Raw genomic sequence first — 20,863 nt, 5'->3', positions numbered from 1 at the left:
CCAATCACCTCCTTCCCTGGTAGGCAGCATGAGGGGCCTCTGCAGCACATCACTAGCTCCTGGACCAACAGCTATCTTAGAATACACTTGGTCACTTGGTCTCCCATCTCATCTGTGAGCTCTTTGAGAGCTAGTCCTTATTTTCACCTATCTATCATGGGAGGTCCTAATTCATTTGTTGAATGAGCAAATCCAAGTTTTTAGCTGAGAAGTTTGGGGACACAGAGAAATTCAATTAACTTACTTAAAGTCACCAGTTTAGCTCGTGGGAGATGTGAGCCTAGAACTGGAAGTCTTCTTGCTCTTATTACAGTGCCTTCCCTGAGACTGCAAAGTCAGCCTCTACAAAGTGAGTGATACATTTGGGGTGATTGTTTTCTTTGCAAATCATTTTTTTTATTTTAGGGGCTTAACATCAATTACTTTCAAATGGCAAGCCACTCCAGTGCATTTTAAAACTAATTTGATTTAGCAAATGTCAATGTATCTGCAGCTTGTCCTTCGAATACCTGTCGCACAAAGCAAGTGCAACTGGATCCCGACTTGAGATATTAACTGAGGTGCATTATCAGGATGACTAACACCATCTGTGAGGTTGGGGGTTACTTTGTTGTTGTCTTCAAGGAGAAGACTGAAAAATTACATAAAGAAGTCATGAGTGTAAGGCTCTGATTTGTTCTCAATTCATGGGTAATTCATCCAAATACTCAGAGAAGTAGAAATAAAATCTAATAACCCAAACTCAAATTATTTCTCCTCCAGGACAAAGAGGTCTCCTTGTGATCTCAAATCATGACTGTAGAACACAAGGACAGTGAAAAAGAAACAGTCAGTGATCATCCTTTACATTGGCTCTTAGAACTCAGAGACAAGTTTTAAAAGTCCAGGCCTATGATTTCTAAGAACCGAGGTTGATGGAACATAACAATCTGAATAAAATTTTCTAGCCAAAAGTTCAGATTTATTGACCTAGGATCTGTCATACCCTATTCTGGTAAAAGTGACTCCATGGATAGCTACACACTATCAACCACAATATCAGCTTAATGGAGAGGCTGTCTTCCAGATAAAAAGAAACTGGGAAGAAGAGGAAATAAAAGTCTAGAAAAGGGAAAACCTGAAAAGAGACCCATTGAGAAGGGGTCTTCATGGTATGGCGTGCATGTATGTGTAGACCCACAAAATTCACACACACTCTTCACCTTGGACCATTCCCTCAGAGAGTTCCACTGCAATAGACAGTCTTCTTCGGCCACAGAATCTTGGACAAGGCAGGAAGGAGCAACCAGTGATTCTGTGATGGCAGTTTGGCACATGTAAATCAGATCACCCTGCTTTCCACCGCCACTGCTCCAAGCCTTACTCATCAAAATGCTCCATGACCCTAGTCACCAAAATGCTCCATGCCCTTGTCACCACAATGCCCCATGAACCTTGTAAACACAATGCTCCATGCCCTTGTAATCACAATGCTCCATGCCCTTGTCATCACAATGCTACATGACAATTTTCATCACAATGTTCCATGCCCTTGTCATCACAATTTTCCATGTCCTTGTCATCACAATGCTCCATGCCCATGTCATCAAAACGCTCCATGCACTTGTCATCACAATGCTCCATGACCTTGTCATCACAATGTTCCATGACATTTGTCATCAAAATGCTCCATGTCCTTGTCATCACAACGCTCCATGATCCTCGTCATCACAATGCTCCATGATCATTGTCATCACAATGCTCCGTGACCCTTTTCATCACAAAGCTCCATGACCCTTGTCATCACAATGCTCCATGCCCTTGTAATCACAATGCTCCAAGACCATTGTCATCACAATTCTCCATGACCCTTGTCATCACAATGCTCCATGACCACTGTCATCACAATGCTCCATGCTGTGGTCTTCACCATGCTCCATGCCCTTGTCATCACAATGCTCCAAGACCCCTTTCATCACAGTGCTCCATGGCCCCTGTCATCACAATGCTCCATGCTGTGGTCTTCACCATGCTCCATGCCCTTGTCATCAAAATGCTCCAAGACCCCTTTCATCCAAATGCTCCAGTACCACTTTCATCAAAATGCTACATGTTTCCTGTCATCACAGTGCTCCATGACCCATTTCATCACAATGCTAAATGGCCGTTGTCATCACAATGCTCCATGGCGCTTGTCATCACAATGCTCCATGCACCCTGTCATCACAATGCCCCATTACCCATTTTCTCACAATGCTCCATTACCGCTTTCATCACAATGTTCCCTGACCACTTTCATCACAATGTTCCATGACTCCTCTCATCACAATGTTCCATGATCCCTTTCTTCACAATAATCCATGACCCCTTTCATCACAATGCTCCAGGACACCTTTCATCACAATGCTCCATGGCACGTGTCATCACAATGCTCCATGCCCGCTGTCATCACAATGCCCCATGAACCCTTTCATCACAATGCTCCATTACGCCTTTCATCACAATACTCCATGCCCCCTGTCATAACAATGCTCCATAACCCCTGTCATCACAGTGCTCCATGACCAATTTCATCACAATGCTCCATGATTCCTTTCATCACAATGCTCCATGACCCTTTCATCACAATGCTCCATGAACCTTTTCATCACAATGTTCCTTGGCCCGTGTCATCACAATGTTCCATGACCCTTGTCATCACAATGCTCCAGGCCCTAATCATCACAATGCTCCAAGGCTCCATTCATCACAGTGCTCTATGACCCCTGTCCTCACAATGCTCCATGCCCCCTGTCATAACAATGCTCCATAACACCTGTCATCACAGTGCTCCATGATCCCTTTCATCACCATGACCCGTTTCATCACAATGCTCCCTGACAACTTTCATCACAAAGCTCCATGATACCTTTCATCACAGTGTTCCATGCCCCCTGTCATCACAATTCTCCATGATCGCTTTCATCACAATAATCCATGACACCTTTCATCACAATGCTGCAGTACGCCTTTCGTCACAATGCTCCTTGTCCCCTGCCATCACAATGCCCCCTGACCCTTGTCATCACAATGCTCCATGTCCACTGTCTTCACAATGCTTCATGAACCCTGCCATCACAATGCTCCATTACGCCTTTCAACACAATGCTCCATAACAGTTGTCATCAAAATGATCCATAGCCCTAGTCATCACAATGCCCCATGACACCTGTCATCACAATGCTCCATGGCCCCTGTCATCACAATGCTCCATGACACCTGTCATCACAATGCTCCATAGCCCTTGTCATCACAATGCCCCATGACACTTGTCATCACAATGCTCCATGGCACTTCGCATCACTATGCTCCATGCCCCCTGTCATGAAAAAGCCCAATGACCCCTTTTATCACAATGCTCCCTTAACCCTTTTATCACAATGCTCCATAACCTCTTTCATCACAATGCTCCATGACCCCTGTCATCACAATGCTCCATGGCCCCTGTCATTAAATGCTCCATGACACCTTTCATCACAATACTCCTTGACACGTGTCATCACAATACTCGATGACCCTTATCACAGTGCTCTAAGGCCCTTGTCATCACAATGCTCCATGACTCCTTTCATCACAATACTCCATGACCCCTGTCATCACAATGCTCCATGGCTGCTTTCATTACAATGCTCTATGATCACTATCTTCACAATGATCCATGACCCCTTTCATCACAATGCTCCAGTACCACTTTCATCACAATGCTCCATGGCCCCACTCATCAAAATGCTCCATGACGCTTGTCATCACAATGCTCCATGGCTCTTGTCATCACAATGATCCATGCCCACTGTCATCACAATTCTCCATGACCACATTCATCACGATGCTCCATGACCTGTTTCATCACAATGTTAAAAGGCCCTTTTCATTACAAAGCTCCATGGCGCTTGTCAGCACAATGCTCCATGACCACTTACATCACAAAGCTCCATGACCACTGACATCACAATGCTCTATGACACTTTTCATCACAATTCTCCATGACCCTTATCATCACAATACTCCCTGACCCATTTCATCACAATGCTCCAAGAACGCTTTCATCACAATGCTCCATGATCGTTATTATCACAATGATCCATGACCCCTTTCATCACAATGCTCCATGAACCTTGCATCACAATGCTCCATGGCGCGTGTCATCACAATGTTCCTTGCCCACATTCATCACAATGTTCCATGACCCGTTTCATAACAATGCTAAATGGCCCTTGTCATCACAATGCTCCATACCCTCTGTCATCACAATGCCCCATGACCCCTGTCGTCACAATGCTCCTTGGCCCCTGTCATCACAAGGCTCCATGGCACTTGTCATCACAATGCTACATGCCCCCTGACATCACAATGCTCCATGACCCCTTTCATTACAATGCTCCATGCCCCATGTCATCACAATGCTCCATGCTCCTTTTCATCATAGTAATCCATGACCCCTGGCCTCACAATGCTCCATGACAACTGTCATCAAAATACTCCATGACCCTTGGCATCACAATGCTCCATGACCCCAGTCATCAAAATGATCCATGACCCCTTTCATCACAATGCTCCATGACCACTTTCATCACAATTCTCCATGACCCCTTTCATCACAATGCTCCATGATCCCTATCATCACAAGGATCCATGACCACTTTCATCACAACGTTCCAGTACCCTTTTCATCACAATGCTCCATGGCCCCTGTCATCACCATGCTCCATGACCCCAGTCATCACAATGCTCCATGACCCTTGTCATCAAAATGCCCCATGAGCCCTGACATCACAATTCTCCATGGCTGTTGTCATCACAATGCTCCATGCTCACTGTCATCACAATGATCAATGAGCACTTTATCACAATGCTCCATGATCCCTGTCATTACAATGAACCTGACCATTTTTATCACCATGCTCCATGACACTTTTCATCGCAACGCTCCATGACCACTATCATCACAATGCTCCATGACCCCTGTCATCACAATGTTCCATGACCCCTATCATCACAATGCCCCTGACCCATGTCATCAAATTGCTCCATGACACTTGTCATAACAGTGCTCCCTGGCGCTTGTCATCACAATGTTCCATGCCCCCTGTCATCAAAATGCTCCATGATCATTTTCATCACATTATTCCATGACCCCTTTCATCACAATGCTCCAGTAAGCCTTTCATCACAATACTCCATACCCGCTGTCCTCACAGTGCTCCATGATCACTTTCATCACAATGCTCCATGACCCTTGTCATCACAATGCTCCATGACCCTTGTCATAACAATGTTCCATGGTCCTTGTCATCACAGTGCTCCATGCCCAATGTCATCACAATGCTCCATGGCCACATTCATCACAATGCTCAATGACCAACTTCATCACAATGTTAAATGGCATTGTCATCACAATGCTCCATGGCCCTTGTCTTCACAATGCTACATGACCCTTGTCATCACAATGCTCCATGACCCTTGTCATAACAATGCTGCATAACTCCTTTCATCGCAATGCTCCATGGCCCCTGTCATCAAAATGTTCCATGGCCCTTGTCATCACAATGCTTCATGACCCTTGTCATCACAATGCTCCATGGCACTTGTCATCACAATACTCCATGCCCACTGTCATCACAATGTTCCATGGCCACATTCATCACAATGCTCCATGGCCCGTTTCATCACAATGCTAAAAGGCCCTTGTCATCAAAATGCTCCATGGCGCCTGTCATCACAATTCTCCATGACCGCTTTCATCACAATGCTCCATGACACCTGTCATCACAATGTTCCATGACTCCTGACATCACAATGCTCCATGACCACTTTCATGACAATGCTCCATGACCCTTGTCATCACAATGCTCCATGACCCTTGTCATCACAATGCTCCATGACTCCATTCATCACAATGCTCCATGACCCCTGTCCTCGCAATGATCCATGACCCCTGTCATCAAAATGATCCATGACCCCATTCATCACAATGCTCCATGACCACTTTCATCACAGTTCTCCATGAACCCTTTCATCACAATGCTCCATGATCCCTATCATCACAATGATCCATGACTTTTTCATCACAACGCTCCAGTACACTTTTCATCACAATGCTCCTTGCCCAATGTCATCACCATGCTCCATGACCCCAGTCATCACAATGCTCCATGACCCTTGTCATCACAATGCCCCGTGAGCCCTGACATCACAATTCTCCATGGCTCTTATCATCACAATGCTCCATGCCCACTGTCATCACAAAGATCCATGACCACTTTATCACAATGCTCCATGATCCCTTTCATCAGAGTGCTCCATGACCATTTTCATCACAATGCTCCAAGATCGTTATCAACACAATGATTCATGACCCCTTTCATCACAATGTTCCAGTACCCCTTTCATCACAATGCTCCATGGCCCCTTTCATCACCATGCTCCATGACCCCTGTCATCACAATGCTTCATGACCCTTGCATCACAATGCTCCATGGCGCTTGTCATCACAATGCTCCTTGCCCAATGTCATCACAATGCTCCATAACCACATTCACCACAATGCTCCATGACCCGTTGCATCACAATGCTTAGTGGCCCTTGTCATCACAATGCTCAATGGCGCTTGTCATGACAATGCTCCAGTACGCCTTTCAACACAATGCTCCATGCCCCCTGTCATCACAATGCCCCATGAGCCCTGTCATCACAATTCTCCATGGCTCTTGTCATCACAATGTTCCAGGCCCTTATCAACACAATGCTCCAAGACTCCATTCATCACAGTGCTCCATGACCCTTGTCCTCACAATGTTCCATGACACCTGTTATCACAATGCTCCATGACCCCTTTCATCACAATGATCCTTGACCCCTTTAATCACAATGCTCCATGATCCCTTTAATCACAATAATCCATATCCCATTTCATCACAATGCTCCAGTACGACTTTCATCACAATAATCCATGCCCCCTGTCATCACAATGCCCCATGACCCCTGTCATCACAATGCTCCATGCCCCCTGTCATAACAATGCTCCATAACACCTGTCATCACAGTGCTCCATGATCCCTTTCATCACCATGACCCGTTTCATCACAATGCTCCCTGACAACTTTCATCACAAAGCTCCATGATACCTTTCTTCACAATGTTCCATGACCCTGTCATCACAATTCTCCATGATCGCTTTCATCACAATAATCCATGACACCTTTCATCAAAATGCTGCAGTACACCTTTCGTCACAATGCTCCTTGTCCCCTGCCATCACAATGCCCCCTGACCCCTGTCATCACAATGCTCCATGTCCACTATCTTCACAATGCTCCATTACGCCTTTCATCACAATGCTCCATAACAGTTGACATCAAAATGATCCATAGCCCTTGTCATCACAATGCCCCATGACACGGGTCATCACAATGCTCCATGGCCCTTGTCGTCACAATGCTCCATGACACCTGTCATCACAATGCTCCATGACACCTGTCATCACAATGCTCCATAGCCCTTCTGATCACAATGTCCCATGACTCCTGTCATCACAATGCTCCATGGCGCTTCGCATCACTATGCTCCATGCCCCCTGTCATGAAAAAGCCCAATGACCCCTTTTATCACAATGCTTCATTAACCCTTTTATCACCATGCTCCCTGACCTCTTTTATCACAATGCTCCATGACCCCTGTCATCAAAATGCTCCATGGCCCCTGTCATTAAATGCTCCATGACACCTGCCATCACAATGCTCCATGACCCTTGTCATCAAAATGCTCCATGACACTTGTCATCACAGTGCTCCATGCCCCCTGTCATCACAATGCTTCATGACCACTTTCATCACAATGCTCCATGACAACTTTCATCACAATACTCCTTGACACGTGTCATCACAATACTCGGTGACTCTTATCAACACAATGCTCTAAGGCCCTTGTCATCACAATGCTCCATGACTGCTTTCAACACAATACTCCATGACCCCTGTCATCACAATGCTCCAAGACTGCTTTCATCACAATGCTGCATGATCACTATCTTCACAATGATCCATGACCCCTTTCATCACAATGCTCCAGTACCACTTTCATCACAATGCTCCATGGCCCCACTCATCAAAATGCTCCATTACACTTGTCATCACAAGGCTCCATGACCCTTATCATCACAATGCTCCATGGCTCTTGTCATCACAAAGCTCCTTGGCCCTTGTCATCACAATGCTCCATGCCCACTGTCATCACAATTCTCCATGACCACATTCATCACAACGCTCCATGACCTGTTTCATCACAATGTTAATAGGCCCTTTTCATCACAAAGCTCCATGGCGCTTGTCAGCACAATGCTCCATGACCACTTTCATCACAAAGCTCCATGACCCCTCTCATCACAATACTCCATTGCCCTTGTGCTCACAATACTCCATAACCCCTGACATCACAATGCCCCATGACCCCTTTCATCACAATTCTCAATAGCCCCTATCATCACAATGCTCCATGACCCATTTCATCACAATGCTCCAAGAACGCTTTCATCACAATGCTCCATGATCGCTATTATCACAATGATCCATGAACCCTTTCATCACAATGCTCCAGTACCCCTTTCATCACAATGCTCCATGACCCTTGCATCACAATGCTCCATGGCGCTTGTCATCACAATGTTCCTTGCCCACGTTCATCACAATGCACTATGACCCGTTTCATCACAATGCTAAATGGCCCTTGTCATCACAATGCTCCATACCCCCTGTCATCACAAGGCCCCATGACCCCTGTCGTCACAATGCTCCTTGGCCTCTGTCATCACAAGGCTCCATGGCACTTGTCATCACAATGCTCCATGCCCCCTGACATCACAATGCTCCATGACCCCTTTCATTACAACGCTCCATGCCCCATGTCATCACAATGCTCCATGATCCTTTTCATCATAGTAATCCATGACCCCTGTCCTCACAATGGTCCTTGACAACTTTCATCACAATACTCCATGACCCTTGGCATCACAATGCTCCATGACCCCTGTCATCAAAATGATCCATGACCCCTTTCATCACAATGCTCCATGACCCTTGTCATCAAAATGCCCCATGAGCCCTGACATCACAATTCACCATGGCTCTTGTCATCACAATGCTCCATGCCCACTGTCATCACAATGATCCATGACCACTTTATCACAATGCTCCATGATCCTTTTCATCACAGTGCTCCATGAACATTTTCATCACAATGCTCCAAGATCGTTATCATCACAATTATCCATGACCCCTTTCATCACAATACTCCAGTACCCCTTTCATCACAATGCTCCATGGCCCCTGTCATCACAATGCTCCATGACCACTTTCATCACAATGCTCCATGACACCTGTCATCACAATGTTCCATGACCCCTGACATCACAATGCTCCATGACCACTTTCATCACAATGCTACTTGGCCCGTGTCATCACAATGCTCCATGACCCTTGTCATCACAATGCTCCATGGCCCTTGTCATCACAATGCTCCATGACTCCGTTCATCACAATGCTCCATGACCCCTGTCCTCACAATGCTCCATGACACCTGTCATCAAAATACTCCATGACCCTTGGCATCACAATGCTCCAGGACCCCTGTCATCAAAATGATCCATGACCCCTTTCATCACACTGCTCCATGACCACTTTCATCACAATTCTCCATGACCCCTTTCATCACAATGCTCCATGAAACATATCATCACAATGATCCATGACCTCTTCCATCACAACGCTCCAGTACCCTTTTCATCACAATGCTCCATGACCCTTGTCATCACAGTGACCCATAAGCCCTGACATCACAATACTCCATGGCCCCTGTCATCACCATGCTCCATGACCCCTGTCATCACAATGCTCCATAACCCTTGCATCACAATGCTCCATGGCGCTTGTCATCACAATGCTCCATGACACCTGTCATCACAATGCTCCATACCCCTTGTCATCACAATGCCCCATGACTCCTGTCATCACAATGCTCCATGGCCCTTGTCATCACAATGCTCCATGACACCTGTCACCACAATGCTCCATGGCCCTTGTCATCACAATGCTCCATGACAGCCGTCATCACAATGCTCCATAGCCCTTGTCATCACAATGCCCCATGACTCCTGTCATCACAATGCTCCATGGCGCTTTGCATCACTATGCTCCATGCCCCCTGTCATGGAAAAGCCCAATGACACCTTTTATCACAATGCTCCATTAACCCATTTATCACAATGCTCCCTGACCTCTTTCATCACAATGCTCCATGATCCCTATCATCACAATGATCCATGACCTCTTTCATCACAACGCTCCAGTACACTTTTCATCACAATGCTCCATGACCCTTGTCATCACAATGCCCAATAAGCCCTGACATCACAATTCTCCATGGCTCTTGTCATCACAATGCTCCATGCCCACTGTCATCACAATGATCCATGACCACTTTATCACAATGCTCCATGATACGTTTCATCACAGTGCTCCATGACCATTTTCATCACAATGCTCCAAGATTGTTATCATCAAAATGATCCATGAACCCTTTCATCACAATGCTCCAGTACCCCATTCCTCACAATGCTCCATGGACACTGTCATCACCATGCTCCATGACCCCTGTCATCACAATGTTCCATAACCCTTGCATCACAATGCTCCATGGCGCTTGTCATCACAATGCTCCATGACACCTGTCATCACAATGCTCCATGACCATTTTCATCACAATGCTTCAAGATCGTTATCATCACAATGATCCATGACCCCTTTCATCACAATGCTCCAGTACCCCTTTCATCACAATGCCCCATGAACCCTGACATCACAATTCTCCATGGCTCCTGTCATCACAATGCTCCATGCCCACTGTCATCACAATGATCCATGACCACTTTCATCACAATGCTCCAGGCCCTTATCATCACAATGCTACAAGACTCCATTCATCACACTGCTCCATGACCCCTGTCCTCACAATGCTCCATGACACCTGTTATCACAATGCTCCATGACCCTTGGCATCACAATCCTTCCTGACACCTGTCATCACAATGCTCCATGACCCCTTTCATCACAATGATCCATGACCCCTTTATTCACAATGCTCCATGATCCCTTTAATCACAATAATCCATATCCCATTTCATCACAATGCTCCAGTATGCCTTTCATCACAATAATCCATGCCCCCTGTCATCACAATGCCCCATGACCCCTGTCATCACAATGCTCCATGCCCCCTGTCATAACAATGCTCCATAACACCTGTCATCACAGTGCTCCATGATCCCTTTCATCACCATGACCCGTTTCATCACAATGCTCCCTGACAACTTTCATCACAAAGCTCCATGATACCTTTCATCACAATGTTCCATGCCCCCTGTCATCACAATTCTCCATGATCACTTTCATCACAATAATCCATGACACCTTTCATCACAATGCTCCATTTCGCCTTTCATCACAATGCTCCATCACAGTTGTCATCAAAATGATCCATAGCCCTTGTCATCACAATGCCCCATGACTCCTGTCATCACAATGCTACATGGCCCTTGTCATCACTATGCTCCATGCCCCCTGTCATGGAAAAGCCCAATGACCCCTTTTATCACAATGCTCCATTAACCCTTTTATCACAATGCTCCCTGACCTCTTTCATCACAATGCTCCATGTCCCCTGTCATCACAATGTTCCATGACCCCTGTCATTAAATGCTCCATGACCCTTGTCATCACAATGCTCCATGGCTCTTGTCATCACAAATCTCCTTGGCGCTTGTCATCACAATGCTCCATGCCCACTGTCATCACAATTCTCCATGACCACATTCATCACAATGCTCCATGACCACTTTCATCACAAAGCTCCATGACCCCTCTCATCACAATGCTCCATTGCCCTTGTCCTCACAATACTCCATGACCGCTGACATCACAATGTCCCATGACTCATTTCATCACAATTCTCCATGGCCCCTATCATCACAATGCTCCATGATCCATTTCATCACAATGCTCCAAGAACGCTTTCATCACAATGCTCCATGATCGCTATTATCACAATGATCCATGACCCCTTTCATCACAATGCTCCAGTACCCCTTTCATCACAACGCTCGATGACCCTTGCATCACAATGCTCCATGGCGCTTGTCATCACAATGTTCCTTGCCCACATTCATCACAATGCACCATGACCCGTTTCATCACAATGCTAAATGGCCATTGTCATCAAAATGCTCCATACCCCCTGTCATCACAAGGCCCCATGGCACTTGTCATCACAATGCTCCATGACCCCTGTTATCAAAATGATCCATGACCCCTTTCATCACACTGCTCCATGACCACTTTCATCACAATTCTCCATGACCCCTTTCATCACAACGCTCCAGTACCCTTTTCATCACAAAGCTCCATGACCCTTGTCATCACAATGCCCCATGAGCCCTGACATCACAATTCTACATGGCTCTTGTCATCACAATGCTCCATGCCCACTGTCATCACAATGATCCATGACCACTTTATCACAATGCTCCATGATCCGTTTGATCACAGTGCTCCATGACCATTTTCATCACAATGCTCCAAGATCGTTATCATCACAATGATCCATGACCCTTTCATCACAATGCTCCTGTATCCCTTTCATCACAATGCTCCATGGCCCCTGTCATCACCATGCTCCATGACCCCTGTAATCACAATGCTCCATGACCCTTGCATCACAATGTTCCATGGTGCTTGTAATCACAATGCTCCATAGCCCTTGTAATCACAATGCCCCGTGACACCTGTTATCACAATGCTCCATGGCCTTTGTCATCACAATGCCCCATGACTCCTCTCATCACAATGCTCCATGGCGCTTCGCATCACTATGCTCCATGCACCCTGTCATGAAAAAGCCCAATGACCCCTTTTATCACAATGCTCCATTAACCCTTTTATCACAATGCTCCCTGACCTCTTTCATCACAATGCTCCATGATCCCTATCATCACAATGCTCCATGCCCACTGTTATCACAATGATCCATGCCCCCTCTCATCAAAATACCCCGTGACCCTTGTCATCACAATGCTCCATGGCAATTGTCCTCACAATGCCCCCTGACCCCTTTCATCACAATGCTCCATTAACCCTTTCATCACAATGCTCCATGACCACATTCATAACAATGCTCCATGAAACCTTTCATCACAATGCTCCAGTACCCCTTTCTTCACAATGCTCCATGATCCCTGTCATCACAATGACCCTGATCATTTTTATCACAATGTTCCATGACACTTTTCATCGCAATGCTCCATGACCACTATTATCACAAGGCTCCATGACCCCTGTCATCACAGTGCTCCGTGACTCCTGTCATCACAATGCTCCTTGGCCCATGTCATCACAATGCTCCATGACACTTGTCATCACAATGCTCCATGACCACTATCATCACAATGCTCTATTACCTCTTTCATCACAATGCTCCATGCCCTCTGTCACGACAATGCTCTATAACTCCTGATATCACAAGGTCCCATGACCCCTGTCATCACAATGCTCCATTGCCCTTGTCATCAAAATGCTTCATGACCCCTGTCATCACAATGCCCCATGACCCGTGTCATCATATTCTCCATGACACTTGTCATAACAGTGCTCCATGCCCCCTGTCATCACAGTGCTCCATAACCCCTGTCCTCACAGTGCTCCATGACCACTTTCATCACAATGCTCCATGACCCTTGTCTTCACAATGCTCCATACCCAATGTCATCACAATGCTCCATGACCAATTTCATCACAACGGTCCATGACCCTTGTCATCACAATGCTCGATGACCAATTTCATCACAATGTTCCATGACCAATTTCATCACAACGCTAAATGGCCTTGTCATCACAATGCTCCATGGCCCTTGTCTTCACAATGCTCCATGACCCTTGTCATCACAAGGCTCCATGACCCTTGTCATAACAATGCTGCATAACTCCTTTCATTGCAATGCTCGATGGCCACTGTCATCAAAATGCTCCATGGTCCTTGTCATCACAATGTTTCATGATCCCTGTCATCACAATGCTCCATGGCGCTTGTCATCACAATGCTCCATGCCCACTGTCATCACAATGCTCCATGACCACATTCATCACAATGGTCCATGGCCCATTTCACCACAATGTTAAAAGGCCTTTGTCATCAAAATGCTCCATGGCGCCTGTCATCACAATGCTCCATGACCACATTCATGACAATGCTCCATGACCACTTTCATCACAATGCTCCTTGGCCCGTGTTATCAGAATGCTCTATGACCCTTGTCATCACAATGCTCCATGGCCCTTGTCATCACAATGCTCCATGACCCCAGGCCTCACAATGCTCCATGACACCTGTCATCACAATACTCCATGACCCTTGGCATCACAATGCTCCATTACCCCTTTCATCAAAATGATCCATGACTCCTTTCATCACAATGCTCCATGACCACTTTCATCACAATTCTCCATGACCCCTTTCATCACAATGCTCCATGATCCCTATCATCACAATGCTCCATGTCCACTGTTATCACAATGATCCATGACCACTTTCATCAAAATGCTCCATGATCCCTTTCATCACAATGCTTCATGACCACTTTAATCACAATGCTCCTTGGCCCGTGTCATCACAATGCTCCATGACCATTGTCATCACAATGCTCTATGGCCCTAGTCAGCACAATGCTGCATAACTCCATTCATCACAATGCTCCATGACCCCTGTCGGCACAATGATCCATTACACCTGTCATCACAATGCTCCATGACCCTTGTCATCACAATACTCCATGTCCACTGTCATAACAATGCTCCATGACCCTTTTCATCACAATGTCCATGACACATTTCATCACAATGCTCCATGACCGCTATCATCACAATGCTCCATGATCGCTATCATCAAAATGATCCATGGCCCTTGTCATCACAACGTTCCATGACACTTGCAATACAATGCTCCATGGCACTTGTCATAGCAATTCTCCATGCCCACTTTCATCACAATGCTCAGTGACCACATTCATCACAATGCTCCATGACCCTTTTCATCACAAGGCTACATGACCCCTGTAATAACAATGCTCCATGACACATTTCATCACAATGCTCCATGACCGCTTTCATCACAATGCTCCTTGATCACTATCATCACAATGATCCATCACCCCTTTCATCACAATGATCATGGCCCCTGTCACCACAGTGCTCCATGCCTTCTGTCATCACAATGCTCCATGACCACATTCATCACAATGCTCCATGCCCCCATTCATCACAATGCCCCATGGCCCTTGTTATCACAATGCTCCATGACACCAGTTATCACAATGCTCCATGACCATTGTAATCACAATGCTTCATGACCACTGTAATCACAATGCTCCTTGGCCCGTGTCATCACAATGCTCCATGACCGTTGTCATCACAATGCTCTATGGCCCTAGTCAGCACAATGTTGCATAACTCCATTCATCACAATGCTCCATGACCCCTGTCATAACAATGCTCCATGACCCATTGCATCACAATGCTCCATTGCGTTTCTCATCACAATTCTGCATGCCCAATGTCATCACAATGCTCCATGAGCACATTCATCACAATGCTCCATGACCCGTTTCATTACAATGCTAAATTGCACTTGTCATCACAATGCTCCATGGTGCTTGTCATCACAATGCTCCATGCACACTGTCATCACAATGCCCCATGACACCTTTTATTAAAATGCTCCATTACCCCTTTCATTACAATGCTCCCTGATCACTTTCATCACAATGCTCCATGACCCCTGGCATCACAATGCTCCACAATCCTTTTCATCACAATAATTCATGACCCATTTCATCACAAGGCTCCAGTACTACTTTGGTCACAATGCTCCATGCTCCCTGTCATAACAATGCCCCATGACTGCTGTCCTTACAATGCTCCATGGCCCTTGTCATAACAATGTTCCATGACCCCTGTCATCACAGTGCTCCAAGACACTTCTCATCACAATGCTCCATGGCCCTTTTCATCACAATGCTCCATAACCTCTGTCATCACAATGCTTCATCACCAGTTTCATCACAATGCTCCATGACCCATTTCATCAGAATGCTCCTTGGCCCATGTCATCACGATGCTCCATGACCGTTGTCATCACAATGATCCATGACCCTTGTCATCACAATGCTCCATGACCCTTGTCATCACAATACTCCATGACCCATTTCATCACAATGCTCCATGACCGCTTTCATCACAATGCTCCTTGATCACTATCATCACAATGATCCATCACCCCTTTCATCACAATGATCATGGCCCCTGTCACCACAATGCTCCATGCCTTCTGTCATCACAATGCTCCATGACCACATTCATCACAATGCTCCATGCCCCCATTCATCACAATGCCCCATGGCCCTTGTTATCACAATGCTCCATGACACCAGTTATCACAATGCTCCATGACCATTGTAATCACAATGCTTCATGACCACTGTAATCACAATGCTCCTTGGCCCGTGTCATCACAATGCTCCATGACCGTTGTCATCACAATGCTCTATGGCCCTAGTCAGCACAATGCTGCATAACTCCATTCATCACAATGCTCCATGACCCCGTCATAACAATGCTCCATGACCCATTGCATCACAATGCTCCATTGCGTTTCTCATCACAATTCTGCATGCCCAATGTCATCACAATGCTCCATGAGCACATTCATCACAATGCTCCATGACCCGTTTCATTACAATGCTAAATTGCACTTGTCATCACAATGCTCCATGGTGCTTGTCATCACAATGCTCCATGCACACTGTCATCACAATGCCCCATGACACCTTTTATTAAAATGCTCCATTACCCCTTTCATTACAATGCTCCCTGATCACTTTCATCACAATGCTCCATGACCCCTGGCATCACAATGCTCCATAATCCCTTTCATCACAATAATCCATGACCCATTTCATCACAATGCTCCAGTACTACTTTGGTCACAATGCTCCATGCTCCCTGTCATAACAATGCCCCATGACTGCTGTCCTTACAATGCTCCATGGCCCTTGTCATCACAATGTTCCATGACCCCTGTCATCACAGTGCTCCAAGACACTTCTCATCACAATGCTCCATGGCCCTTTTCATCACAATGCTCCATAACCTCTGTCATCACAATGCTTCATCACCAGTTTCATAACAATGCTCCATGACCCATTTCATCAGAATGCTCCTTGGCCCATGTCATCACGATGCTCCATGACCGTTGTCATCACAATGATCCATGACCCTTGTCATCACAATGCTCCATGACCCCTGTCATCACAATACTCCATGAACCATTTCATCACAATGCTCCATGATCCCTTTCATCACAATGCTCCATGATCGCTATCATCACAATGATCCATGACCCCTTTCATCACAATGCTCCTATTCCACTTTCATCACAATGCTCCATGGCCCCTGTCATCCAAATGCTCCATGGCCCTTGTCATCACAATGATCCATGACACTTGTAATCACAATGCTCCATGACCCCTATCTTCACAATGCTATATGACCCCTTTCATCACAATATTCCATGACCCATTCTCTCACAATGCTCCATGACCACTTTCATCACAATCCTCCATGATCCATTTCATCACAATGTTCCTTGGCCCATGTCATCACAATGCTCCATGACCCTTGTCATCACAATGCTCCAAGGCCCTTTTCATCACAATGCTCCATGACTCCTTTCATCACAATGCTCCAAGACCCCTGTCCTCACAATGCTCCATGACACCTTTTGTCACAATGATCCATGACGCTTGGCATCACAATGCTCCATGACCCTTGTCATCATAATGTTGCATGGCACTTGTCATCACAATGCTCCATGCCCACTGTCATCACAATGCTCCATGACCACATTCATCACAATGCTCCATGACCCGTTTCATCACAATGCAAAAAGGCCCTTGTCATCACAATGCTCCATGGCGCTTGTCATCACAATGCTCCATGCCCTCTGTCATCGCAATGCCACATGAACCCTTTTATCACAATGTTCCATTACCCCTTTCAACACAATGCTCCATGCTCTCTGTCACCAGAATGCTCCATAACCCCTGAAATCACAATTCTCCATGGCTCTTGTCATTACAATACTCCATGAACCCTGTCATCACCATGCTACTTGACCCTTGTCATCACAATGCTCCATGACCACTTTCATCACAATGCTCCATGCCCCCTGTCATCACAATGCTCCATGACACTTATCATCACAATGCTCCATGGCGCTTGTCATCACAATGCTCCATGACCCCATTCATCATAATGCTCCATGACCCATTTCATCACAATGCTCCATGACCGCTTTCATCACAATGCTCCTTGATCACTATCATCACAATGATAGATGACCCCTTTCATCACAATGTTCCATGACCATATTCATCCCAAGGCACCATGACGCGTTTCATCACAATGCTAAATGGCCCTTGTCATCACAATGATCCATGGTGCTTGCCATCACAATGCTCCATGATCACTTTCATCACAATGCCCCATGACCCCTGTCATCACAATGCTCCATGACCCTTGTCATAACAATGCTCCATGGCCTTTGTCATCACAATGCTCCATGCCCAATGTCATCGCAATGCTCCATGACCACATTCATCACAATGCTCCATGACCCGTTTCATCACAAAGCTCCATGACCTCTTTCATCACCATGCTCGATGATCGCAATGCTTGATGATCTCTATCAACACAATGATCCATGACCCCTTTCCTCACAATGCTCCATGACCAATTTCATCACAATGCTTCATGATCCCTTTCATCACAATGTTCCATGAACCCTTTCATCACAATGTTCCTTGGCCCGTGTCATCACAATGCTCCATGAGCCTTGTCATCACAATTATCCATGCCCCTTGTCATCACAATGACCCATGAGCCTTGACATCACAATTCTCCATGGCTCTTGTCATCAAAATTCTCCATCCCCGTGTCATCACAATGCTCCATGACACCTGTCATCACAATGCCCCTTGACCACTGTCATCACAATGCTCCATGGCCCTTGTAATCACAATGCTCCATGACCACTTTAATCACAATGTTCCATGATCCCTTTAATCACAGTAATCCATAACGCATTTCATCATAATGCTCCAGCACATCTTTCATCACAATGCTCCATGCCCGTGTCATCACAATTCTCCATGACCCCTTTCATCACAATGCTCCATGACAAATGTCATCACAATGCTCCATGACACCTGTCATCATAATGCCCCTTGACCACTGTCATCACAATGCTCCATGGCCCTTGTAATCACAATGCTCCATGACCCCTTTCATCACAATGCTCCATGATCCCTTTAATCACAATAATCCATAACCCATTTCATCACAATGCTCCAATACGCCTTTCATCACAATACTCCATGGTCCCTGTCATCACAATGCCCCGTGACTCCTGTCATCACAATGCTACATGCCCCCTGTCATAACAATGCTCCATAACCCCTGTCATCACAAGGCTCCATGATCCCTTTCATCACCATGACCCGTTTCATCACATTGCTCCCTGACATTTTTCATCACAATGCTCCATATCTTTCATCACCATGTTCCATGCCCCCTGTCATCACAATGCTCCATGATCGCTCTCATCACAATGCTCCAGTATGCCTTTCATCACAATGCTCCTTGTCCCCTGCCATCAAATGCCCCATGAAAATTGTCATCACAATGCTCCATAGCCCTTGTCATCACAATGCTCCATGCCCCCTGTCTTCACAAATCCCCATGACACCTGTCATCAAAATGCTCCATGACCACTTTCTTCACAATGTCCCATGACCCCTGTCATCACAATGATCCATTGCCAATATCATTACAATGCTACATGGCCACATTCATCACAATGCTCCATGACCCGTTTCATTAGAATGCTAAATGGCACTTGTCATCACAATGCTCCATGGCATTTCGCATCACAGTGCTCCATGCCCCTGTCATCACAATGCCCCATGATGACTTTTATCAGAATGCTCCATTACCCCTTTAATCACAATGCTCCCTGACTTGTTTCATCACAATGCTCCATGACCCCGGTCATCACAATGCTCCATGACCACATTCATCCCAATGCTCCATGAACCGTTTCATCACAATGTTAAATGGCCCTTGTTATCACAATGCTCCTTGGCGCTATTCATCAAAATGCTCCATGACCACTTTCATCACAAAGGCCTATGACACCTGTCATCACAATGCTCCATGGCCCTTGTCATCACAATGCTCCATGATCGTTTTCATCACAATAATCCATGACCCCTTTCATCACAATGCTCCAGTACGCCTTTCATCACAATACTCGATGCACGCTGTCATCACAATGTCCCATTACCCCTGTCATCAAAATTTTCCATGCCCACTGTCATCATAATGCTCCATGACCACTATCATCACAATGCTCCATGATCATTTTCATCACAATAATCCATAACCCCTTACATCACAATACTCCAGTATGCCTTTCATCACAATGCTCCATACCCCTGTCATCACAATGCCCCATGCCTCCTGTCATCACAATGCTCCATGGTACTTGTCATCACAATGCTGCATGACCCCTGTCATCACAGTGCTCAATGCTGTGGTCTTCACCATGCTCCATGCCCTTGTCATCACAATGCTACATGACCACTTTCACCACAATGCTCCAGTACCTCTTTCATCACAATGCTCCATGCCCA

The sequence above is a fragment of the Eubalaena glacialis genome, chromosome 3, assembly GCF_028564815.1.
Source record: "Eubalaena glacialis isolate mEubGla1 chromosome 3, mEubGla1.1.hap2.+ XY, whole genome shotgun sequence".
NCBI lineage: Eukaryota > Metazoa > Chordata > Mammalia > Artiodactyla > Balaenidae > Eubalaena > Eubalaena glacialis.
This window is presented reverse-complemented; position numbering follows the sequence as displayed.